The sequence below is a fragment of the Ahaetulla prasina genome, chromosome 1, assembly GCF_028640845.1.
Source record: "Ahaetulla prasina isolate Xishuangbanna chromosome 1, ASM2864084v1, whole genome shotgun sequence".
In the NCBI taxonomy this organism is placed as follows: domain Eukaryota; kingdom Metazoa; phylum Chordata; class Lepidosauria; order Squamata; family Colubridae; genus Ahaetulla; species Ahaetulla prasina.
In genome coordinates, this window is record NC_080539.1 from 283741259 (window position 1) to 283751312 (window position 10054).

Consider the following 10054-nt stretch of genomic DNA (forward strand, 5'->3'; position numbering starts at 1 on the left):
TGACATCTTGGGCCCCCGGACCTGATGGAGGAGCATCCAGTCACCCGGAGGAGGGGTGACTTGGCGCAGGACGACTCCGGGGGGCGTTGGGAGGAGCGGGCGTCCTGCTGCAGCGGTGGTCATGGCGGCTGGCGGGCGGCTTGCCGGCTTGCGGGCGGCGCGGCTTGCCGCCCGGCCTTTTCGGCGGTCTGGCGGCGGCGGCGGCAGCGGCGGCGGCGGCGGGGTCTCTGATGTTCAGGCCCCTTGGACCCCGCCCGTGGGAGGAAGCAGTGGCGGCCCTGGCAGCTGGCAGGCGGCTTGCTGGGCGGCCTGCGGCTTGCCGGGCTGCCGCCCGGCCTTTTCGGCGGTCTGGCGGCGGCGGCGGCGGCGGCGGGGCCTTTGACATCTTGGGCCCCTTAGATCCCCGCCCTGATGGAGGAGGCTTCAGTCGTGGAGGAAGATGGATGACGGGCGACTTCAGGGGCGAGGAGGAGCCTGAGCCCCGGAGGAGGAGTTGTGCCCAGTGGAGATCTGGAGGGCCTACGGGCCCCGTCGGCCTTTGTTGGTTTTCTGGCGGCGGTGGCGGCCTGGCTTTTTCGTCTGGCGCTGGCGTCGGTGGAGTGACTGGCGTCCCTTCCTAGTTGGGGGATGTCGGTGGCCTCATCTTGGCGATGGGGCGCTTTGGTGGCGGCGGCGGGCGGAGGTGGCGGTGGCGGCGGCCTACCTCGGCGCTTCAAGGTGGCGGACGGCCTGTTTAACATCTCTACCATCGGTCCGCCCCCCCCCTCTCCTTCTTCCTTAGTCCACCCCTCGCTATTTATAGGGGTGGTGAACTGACTGAATGAATGGTTTTGTTTTCTACCCACGAGGATCACTATTGACTGCTTCCCATCAGGACTGACTGACAGACCGGTTGTGGTCACTGTATCATCTGTTACCATCTTGACCGGCCCAGGATGGGCCTCCTGCGGACTTTCTTGGTGATCTGACGTTCGGCTGACCTTCTTGCCCTGCGAGACGCCCTCTCGCGGGTTTGGCCCTCCATACTATCGAGGCCCACCTTGAGGCAGGCTTTGGAGCCCGAGAGGTGGCATGCTAAAAATAGGAGGCTTAGGGCTTTTAATTAGTTGTTTTAAGAAATTTTTAAGGGAGTTTTAATGGGGATTTTAAGGGTTGGGAGGGAGGATTGACGGGTGGGGAGAGAACCCGTCGGGGAGGGGGTGGGAGGGTTAGGGCGGGTATTGGGAGTAGCCCGCCGGGTGGGAGCCAGTCCTTGCAGCTCGTGGCGGTTCAGTAATGGGTTCGGAGGTTATAGGGGATTCGTTCCTTTTGGTGAGGTGGTTCCATTTGCAGTAAGTGGGAGGGGCAGATATGGCGGAAGGGGGACCGCATCGTTCTGGGGGCGCTCGATGTCTGCAGGCGATCGCGCCCGATCCCCTCCTTCTCCCGTTCCCGGATGGTCAAGACCCTCAGAGCCTGGGCCTTCGTCTGATGTTATGCAACGCCGGTCCGTGGCCAATAAGGCCCCCTAATACATGATCAGATTCAGGGGTGCAGCGGATATTATAGGCGTTACGGAGACCTGGTTGGGCACTGAAGGCGTGCCCTGGTCGAGATGTGCCCACGGGTTTCCGTGCATTCCATCAGCCGAGGCCCAGGGTAGGGGTGGGGGTGGCGGTTGTTATTAAAGAGAGTCTAGAGCCGAGGAGACCACTGTACCTCAGATTGCGGGTGTGAATCCCTCTTTGTGAGGTGGGGTCATAGGTGTCAGATGGGCTTGCTGGTCACGTACCTGGCTCCTTGCTGCGTGACAGCCGCCCTGCCCGAGCTCCTGGAGGTGCTGGCTGGGGTGGCAGTTGAGACCCCCAGACTTTTAGTCATGGGGGACTTTAACTTGCCATCTTCCGGCTCGTCATCGACGGCAGCTCGGGAGTTCATGGCTTCCATGACGGCCTTGGACCTGACCCAAGTAGTTGATGGCCCTACTCACATTGGGGGTGGCACTCTGGACCTGATTTTTGTCTCTGGTCAGTGGTTGAGAGATCTGGACTTAAAGGAAATAGTCATTGAACCTTTGTCATGGTCAGATCACTCTTCTTCGCCTGGACTTTCTGACCGCCATTCACCACCGCGGGAGGCGGAGCCGATCGTTGGTTCCGTCCCAGGCGCCTGATGGACCCGGATGGGTTCGGACGGAGCTTGGGCCATTTCCTGAGGTCTGGCTCACGGCTCGGTTGAGGAACTTGTTGCGGCCTGGGAGCGGGCGCGGCGGGGCCTTAGACCGTGTCGTGCCTTTGCGGCCTCTGACCGGCGCGGGTCCCAACCGGCTCCTTGGTTCTCCGAGGAGCTGAGAGGATGAAGCGCGGAGAAGGCGCCTAGAGAGTTCCTGGAGGTCTAGCCGTTCGAAGCTGATCGGACACTAGTGAAGTCCTATACTAGGACTTACCTAGTGGCATTGAGAAGCGGCGTAGCTCGCCTCCTCCCTCATTGCATCGGCAGATAACCGCCCAGCCGCCCTGTTTGGTGACTCGCTCCCTCCTACACCAGGGGCGGGATGACCCGTTGCAGGGGCGTGCTGAGAGTTCTTGATTATCTATACGATAAAATCGTTCAACCGGGATGGTCTGGACCAAGATTGCGGTGACGCGGGTGAGATGTTCGAGGGTGGTCTTGGCGATATTGTCTGGGATGAGTTTGACCCTGTGGCTCCCGAGGACATGGACAGGTTGTTGGGTAGGCTGAATGCCACCACGTGTTTACTGGACCCGTGCCCCTCCTGGCTGGTGCTGGCCACTCGGGAGGTGACACGAGGCTGGCCCCAGGCGATTACGATCGCTTCTTTGGTGGAGGGCGTCTTCCCGGCCGCCTTGAAAGAGGCGGTGGTGAGGCCCCTCCTTAAGAAGCCTTCCCTGGACCCGGCTGTTTTAGGTAATTATCGTCCGGTCTCCAACCTTCGCTTCGCGGCGAAGGTTGTAGAAATATGGTGGCATATCAGTTTCCCTTACACCTGGATGAAACTGTCTATCTAGACCCGTTCAGTCCGGTTTCCGGCCCGGTTACAGCACGGAGACGGCTTTGGTCGCGTTGGTGGATGATCTCTGGAGGGCCAGGGATGAGGTTGTTCCTCTGCCCTGGTCCTATTAGACCTCTCAGCGGCTTTCGATACCATCGACCATGGTATCCTGCTGCGCGGTTGGAGGGATTGGGAGTGGGAGGCACCGTTTATCGGTGGTTCTCCTCCTATCTCTCCGACGATGCAGTCGATGTTGACAGGGGGCAGAGGTCGGCCCGGGCGCCTCACTTGTGGGGTGCCGCGGGGTCGATCCTCTCGCCCCTACTGTTCTTTATCTACATGAAGCCGCTGGGTGAGATCATCAGTGGTTTCGGTGTGAAGTACCAGCTGTATGCGGATGACACCCAGCTGTACTTTTCACACGGACCACCCCAGCGAAACTATCAAGTGCTGTCCCGGTGTCTGGAGGCCGTCGGGTCTGGATGGGGAGAAACAGGCTCAAGCTCAATCCCGCCAAGACAGAGTGGCTGTGGATGCGGCATCCCGGTACAGTCAGCTAAATCCGCGGCTGACCATCGGTGGCGAGTCAGTGGCCCCGATGGAGAGGGTTCGCAACAGGCGTCCTCCTGGATGAGCGGCTGTCTCTAGAAGATCATTTGACGGCCGTCTCCAGGAGGCGTTCTACCAGGTTCGCCTGGTCGCCAGTTGCGCCTTTCTGGACGGGATGCCCTATGCACGGTCACTCACGCCTCGTGACGTCTCGCCTGGATTACTGCAATGCTCTCTACATGGGGCTCCCCTTGAAGGGCATCCGGAGGCTACAGTTAGTCAGAATGCGGCTGCGCGGGTGATAGATGGAGCCCTCGTGGCTCCCGCGCGACACCATCCTGCGCAGACTGCACTGGCTACCTGTGGCCTTCGGGTGCGCTTCAAGGTTTGGTGACCACCTTTAAAGCGCTCCATGGCATTGGGCGGGTTATTCTGGGACCGCCTACTGCTACGAATACCTCTCACCGACCCGTGCGCTCTCATAGAGAGGTCTCCTCAGGGTGCCGTCAGCGAGGCAATGTCGTCTGGCGGCGCCCAGGAAGGGCCTTCTCTGTGGGGCTCCCACCCTCTGGAGCAGAACTACCCCGGACTTCGTCAGCTTTCGGACCTCCGGACCTTCCGCCGCGGGCTTAAAACATACCTATTTAATTGTGCAGGACTGAGCTAGATTTTAAATTTATGGGTTTTAATTGGGTTCTGTTTTTATATTTTAATAACGGGCTTTAGAATAAGTTTTTTAATTGTTTTTATATTGTATTTGTGTTATGTATTTTTAAGTGCCTGTAAACCGCCCTGAGTCCTTCGGGAGATAGGGCGGTATATAAATATGATTAATAAATAAATAAAAATAAATAAAATTGTTTATTAAGAAACATTTGAAATAAGAGCTAAGAATTCTGGGCAATTAATTTCTAATGCTGCAAGATTCTGCCATTCAACTAATTATAGAATTGCTTGCTGTCTTCAGTAGACTGGAAATTTGTCTTAATATTTTTCATAGTTTGACTGCCCCAACTTCACAACCGAGAAATTACTTGGGGATTTATTAAAAGGAGAAAAAAAATAAATGAGGACAGCAATCATGCAAAAACTTTCACCATCACAAATTCTGGAATAATTATTAGCAGATGGGCCACCAACTTCTTATTCATGAATGGTATTTTTATATATCATTCAAAAGACTGAAGGACAGAACTGGAAATGACTGATGGCAGTGAGAACCAACCTCAGGTGTTGCTAATACTGGAAGACAATTGAAACAAGGGCAGTCAAGAGTGCCAGTGGGTAAATTTGCTGCCAGTACATTATCAAAGCACACAAAATTAATTACAATGTTCATGAAGCCACCTGCATCAAAACTGTTCTGCATCTTTGAAAGCTAGTTGATGTTTCATAAAAATGGCAAATCATTTTTTAAAAGAAAAAAATCTAAGTGGATGATTATATATATTTCTACAATCATATTGTAGAAATATGTGTGCAATTTTCTCCAACTGCACATGCCAGTAATCTACAATTATCCCAGACCATGACTACAAGTAGTGTTCAACAGAACCAGTCACTTAGTGACCATATGAAGCCAGGATAGAGTCCCCTTTATAATCCAGACTCAAAGTTCCAATGGCCACTCCCACAATCATGTGATTGAAATTTGGAGCTGGCTTACATTTATGGCCATTTGTAGTGTCCCATGGTAACATAATCATGATTTATTACATTTTTTGACAAGCCAACGATTTCTTTCTCTCTTGCTTTTCTGCCTTCTACAGACTTGTTGCACATTTAGAGAATTGTTTGACTGTATGGACAAGACATCATGGTGACATTTTAAAATGAAACATATTCTAATCTTCCATTTCCATGCTTTTGATCCTGAAATCTTATTATCATCAATGGGCTTTTTCTGGTAACTACAATTCTGGAAGCACAGTTGTAATATCTTGCTACCTCTTTGACTCATTAGTGAGGTAGAAATATTTTCTCCCAAAAAATAACTAGTTAATGAGACACATATGTTGTAGAAAGATCACTTTCTTACCAAGTTTACAATAAAATAAGAAAATTTGTGTAGCAAACAATTAACCTCTCAAATATCTTACAAATGAACATAATGACAATATTCAAAACAAACTGCAGTTTTCACTCAGTTAGTGTAATTATAATTACTCTAGGCTGATGATATTCTGTGAACAGTGCTTAAATAAAAACAAATCATAATTTGAATGGTGATATTAAAAAGGATGTAATTATCAATAGTTTATATAGATGAATACATCATTTAAAATCTGAAGATAAAATGAAGATTTTTTTCTATTTTTTATGTGTGTGTATACAAACACACACACATTCTTTCAAAAACTTCTTAATGAAATATTTGACTTTCACACTGAGGGCCAATGAATGTTTCCCCTTTAACAAAATATAGAACACCAAACATATTATGCTTATCCTCCTTCTGAGCAAAAGTGCCACTGAGCTACTCTGAATGTTTGACTCACAGGTAAACAAGATACAATAGGAAGCAAGTTCTTCAAATCTTTCTGCAGCAGAAAATTTGAATTTACCAATTCTCAGATACAATACTCATTTTCCCCACATGGTTGGAGGCTAGAGAAGGAGGCAGACCCTCTTGAAGGGGAAAAAATTCACAGTAGGTAAAAGTCATTGCAGTAAATCCTGTTAAATTTGACATGTTCTCAGACAGCCTTACTTTATTAACTCAAAAATTCTCCCATGGATAGGGACAATTCAGTCAGCATTATTACAGTGAACTGTCCAAGGTCCTGATGCTGAAAAGCTCATTCTAAGCTAGACCTTCATTCAAACAGTGCTTCATTCAAAAGCTCATTCTAAGCTAGACCTTCATTCAAACAGTGCATTCATTCAGGCACTCAACTTGATTAGTACAGGATATCCAGATTAGCTATGGATGTTTGGAAAATAGAAGCATAAAGTAACTGGATCAAGAATTTTGGTTATAATGTAGAGATGGACCAATGGGAAAAGATGTGGTGGAAGGGACTGAAATTCATACTATGCTATAATTAAAGAATGTGCGCATTTGGCGTTTAGTCATGCTAGCCACATGACACGGAGACGTCTTTGGACAGCACTGGCTCTTCGGCTTTGAAACAAAGATGAGCTCCACCCACTAGAGTCGGGAACGACTAGCATATATGTGTGAGGGGAACCTTTACCTTTACCTATAACTAAACACAGATTTAATTTTTTTTTTACAAAATGATGTACTACTGTTGTAAGACATCAGAAAAAATATCCAGGATGTACAAGTCTATTTCCAATCTATGTTAGAAATGTGAAAAATATGAAGAGTGATTTTACCATGCATTTTGAACTTGTAAAAAAGGTACAAAATAGAGGACTGATTGGTGCAATGACTAAATCTTCACAAATGGCTAGTTTGTTTGATCAGGGACAGACAATAAGTACATTTATTACAAAATGTGTTAATAGCTTTAAAAATAAAATAATTCCTTTTGAAGCACTGCATCTTAGGAACACGTGATATGTGCTTTTAATTATACTGACTATGAAGGAAGTCAAGAGTTCAGATAAAGCTGTGGGGAAATCTAAGCATTTTCTATCTCAACTTATGGATATAATTAGCATTGCAGATAATTATGCTTATGATGCTTATATTTTTCCATATAATATGCCTTATAATGGTGCAAGTATGAAACTCATAAAATGTTTTGTGAACTTGAACAGGAAAATTATACATAATATTATAGGCTGCATAGTAATGGGAATTATTCTTTTTCAGCAAAAAGATAATACGGTACCAAAACATAGTCTTATCACCTCATGTATAATAAATCCATTTAAATTTTTTTTGTTCTACATTCTCCAAGCAGTAACATGTTTTAAATAAATTAAAATAGTTCCTTAATTACATATTCTTTCCTCCATTATCTAAAACAGGGGTCTTCAACCTTGGCAACTTTAAGATTTGTGGACTTCAACTCCCAGAATACCTCAGCCAGCAAAACTGTTTGACGGAAAAAGGGGGAAATGCACTATATATTACCAAACATGCAACAATGAAAAGATTGCTCAGACAATTACTAATTATTGTGGAATCTGGGCAGCAGGCCAGTAACAAATGAGGCAAAGAATCAATAGATATTAAACTATAATCAATGATTATGAATAGTAACTTGGCTAACTTCAATAATTAAAACATATGACATATTAATTGTTCTGCTTCATAAAAGCTTTTACTTTTTTAAATCTTTGGAAGTACTTCTAGTTAAAATTACTGCTGCAACAGATGATTAAAAAGTTGCTCAGAGTTAGAAACAGCCTTGAGGGTTGCTGGAAAATCCCAGACGACAAGATAAATTTTATAGTAAAAGTATCTTGTATGCAACCTATACTTGACATCTGTAGCCAAGGTTTGGCAAACTCTGTCTTATGACAACTGAAAAGTTGTCATCTGGTATAATTCTTACTAGCTTAGAAGAATCAATTTAACTCCATGTAAGCACAGCTTTCAACATGCTAAAGCAGTGGTCTCCAACCTTGGCAACTTTAAGACTTGTGGACTTCAACTCCCAGAATTTTGGGATTTAAAGTCCACAAGTCTTCAAGTTGCCAAGGTTGGAGGCCACTGTTCTAAAGCCTCAAACTTTGCCACTGCAAACATGGATTCATAATAGAATAGGAATCAACAAGACAGTTTTCCCAATGCCCAAAATTAAATATTTTTTTTGAAAAAATTAAAAGATGGTTACAAAATAATCAAGTTTCAATGGCTGAAATTTTAATGACATGTCACTCACAATCTCATAAGGTTTCAATACGCAAGCCTATCCAATATAGAAATTCAGTTGTTGAACTAGTTCTAGTTTGTTTTACTGATGCAAATTTACAGGTTGATTGAGTCATTCACTTTGTCTTAGCCCAAACTGCTTCACGGGATTGTTGCTGTTGAATGAAAGATGGTGTATATAAATCAATAAAATAAACATTCTCGAGTGAAGTCATGAAATTTCTATTTTTTTCCTTAAATTTCACAAGTTTGGAATTAGGCATGTAAAAAAATAAAAGAGCACGTAATAAATTGAGAGTGGGGGTGGCAAAAATAAAAAGTATGAGAATGAATAGAATAGAATTTTTTTACAAAATGATGTACTACTGTTGTAAGACATCAGAAAAAATATCCAGGATGTACAAGTCTATTTCCAATCTATGTTAGAAATGTGAAAAATATGAAGAGTGATTTTACCATGCATTTTGAACTTGTAAAAAAGGTACAAAATAGAGGACTGATTGGTGCAATGACTAAATCTTCACAAATGGCTAGTTTGTTTGATCAGGGACAGACAATAAGTACATTTATTACAAAATGTGTTAATAGCTTTAAAAATAAAATAATTCCTTTTGAAGCACTGCATCTTAGGAACACGTGATATGTGCTTTTAATTATACTGACTATGAAGGAAGTCAAGAGTTCAGATAAAGCTGTGGGGAAATCTAAGCATTTTCTATCTCAACTTATGGATATAATTAGCATTGCAGATAATTATGCTTATGATGCTTATATTTTTCCATATAATATGCCTTATAATGGTGCAAGTATGAAACTCATAAAATGTTTTGTGAACTTGAACAGGAAAATTATACATAATATTATAGGCTGCACAGTAATGGGAATTATTCTTTTTCAGCAAAAAGATAATACGGTACCAAAACATAGTCTTATTACCTCATGTATAATAAATCCATTTAAATTTTTTTTGTTCTACATTCTCCAAGCAGTAACATGTTTTAAATAAATTAAAATAGTTCCTTAATTACATATTCTTTCCTCCATTATCTAAAACAGGGGTCTTCAACCTTGGCAACTTTAAGATTTGTGGACTTCAACTCCCAGAATACCTCAGCCAGCAAAACTGTTTGACGGAAAAAGGGGGAAATGCACTATATATTACCAAACATGCAACAATGAAAAGATTGCTCAGACAATTACTAATTATTGTGGAATCTGGGCAGCAGGCCAGTAACAAATGAGGCAAAGAATCAATAGATATTAAATTATCATCAATGATTATGAATAGTAACTTGGCTAACTTCAATAATTAAAACATATGACATATTAATTGTTCTGCTTCATAAAAGCTTTTACTTTTTTAAGTCTTTGGAAGTACTTCTAGTTAAAATTACTGCTGCAACAGATGATTAAAAAGTTGCTCAGAGTTAGAAACAGCCTTGAGGGTTGCTGGAAAATCCCAGACGACAAGATAAATTTTATAGTAAAAGTATCTTGTATGCAACCTATACTTGACATCTGTAGCCAAGGTTTGGCAAACTCTATCTTATGACAACTGAAAAGTTGTCATCTGGTATAATTCTTACTAGCTTAGAAGAATCAATTTAACTCCATGTAAGCACAGTTTTCAACATGCTACAGCAGTGGTCTCCAACCTTGGCAACTTTAAGACTTGTGGACTTCAACTCCCAGAATTTTGGGATTTAAAGTCCACAAGTCTT

The 10054-nt window shown here is 44.4% G+C and overlaps 1 protein-coding gene across 1 annotated transcript in view; it reads left to right on the top strand.

Moving 5' to 3' along the window:
* Positions 1–10054, top strand: part of CSRP3 (cysteine and glycine rich protein 3) — a 149757-nt gene that overhangs the window by 19703 nt on the left and 120000 nt on the right. The window lies entirely within an intron of this gene.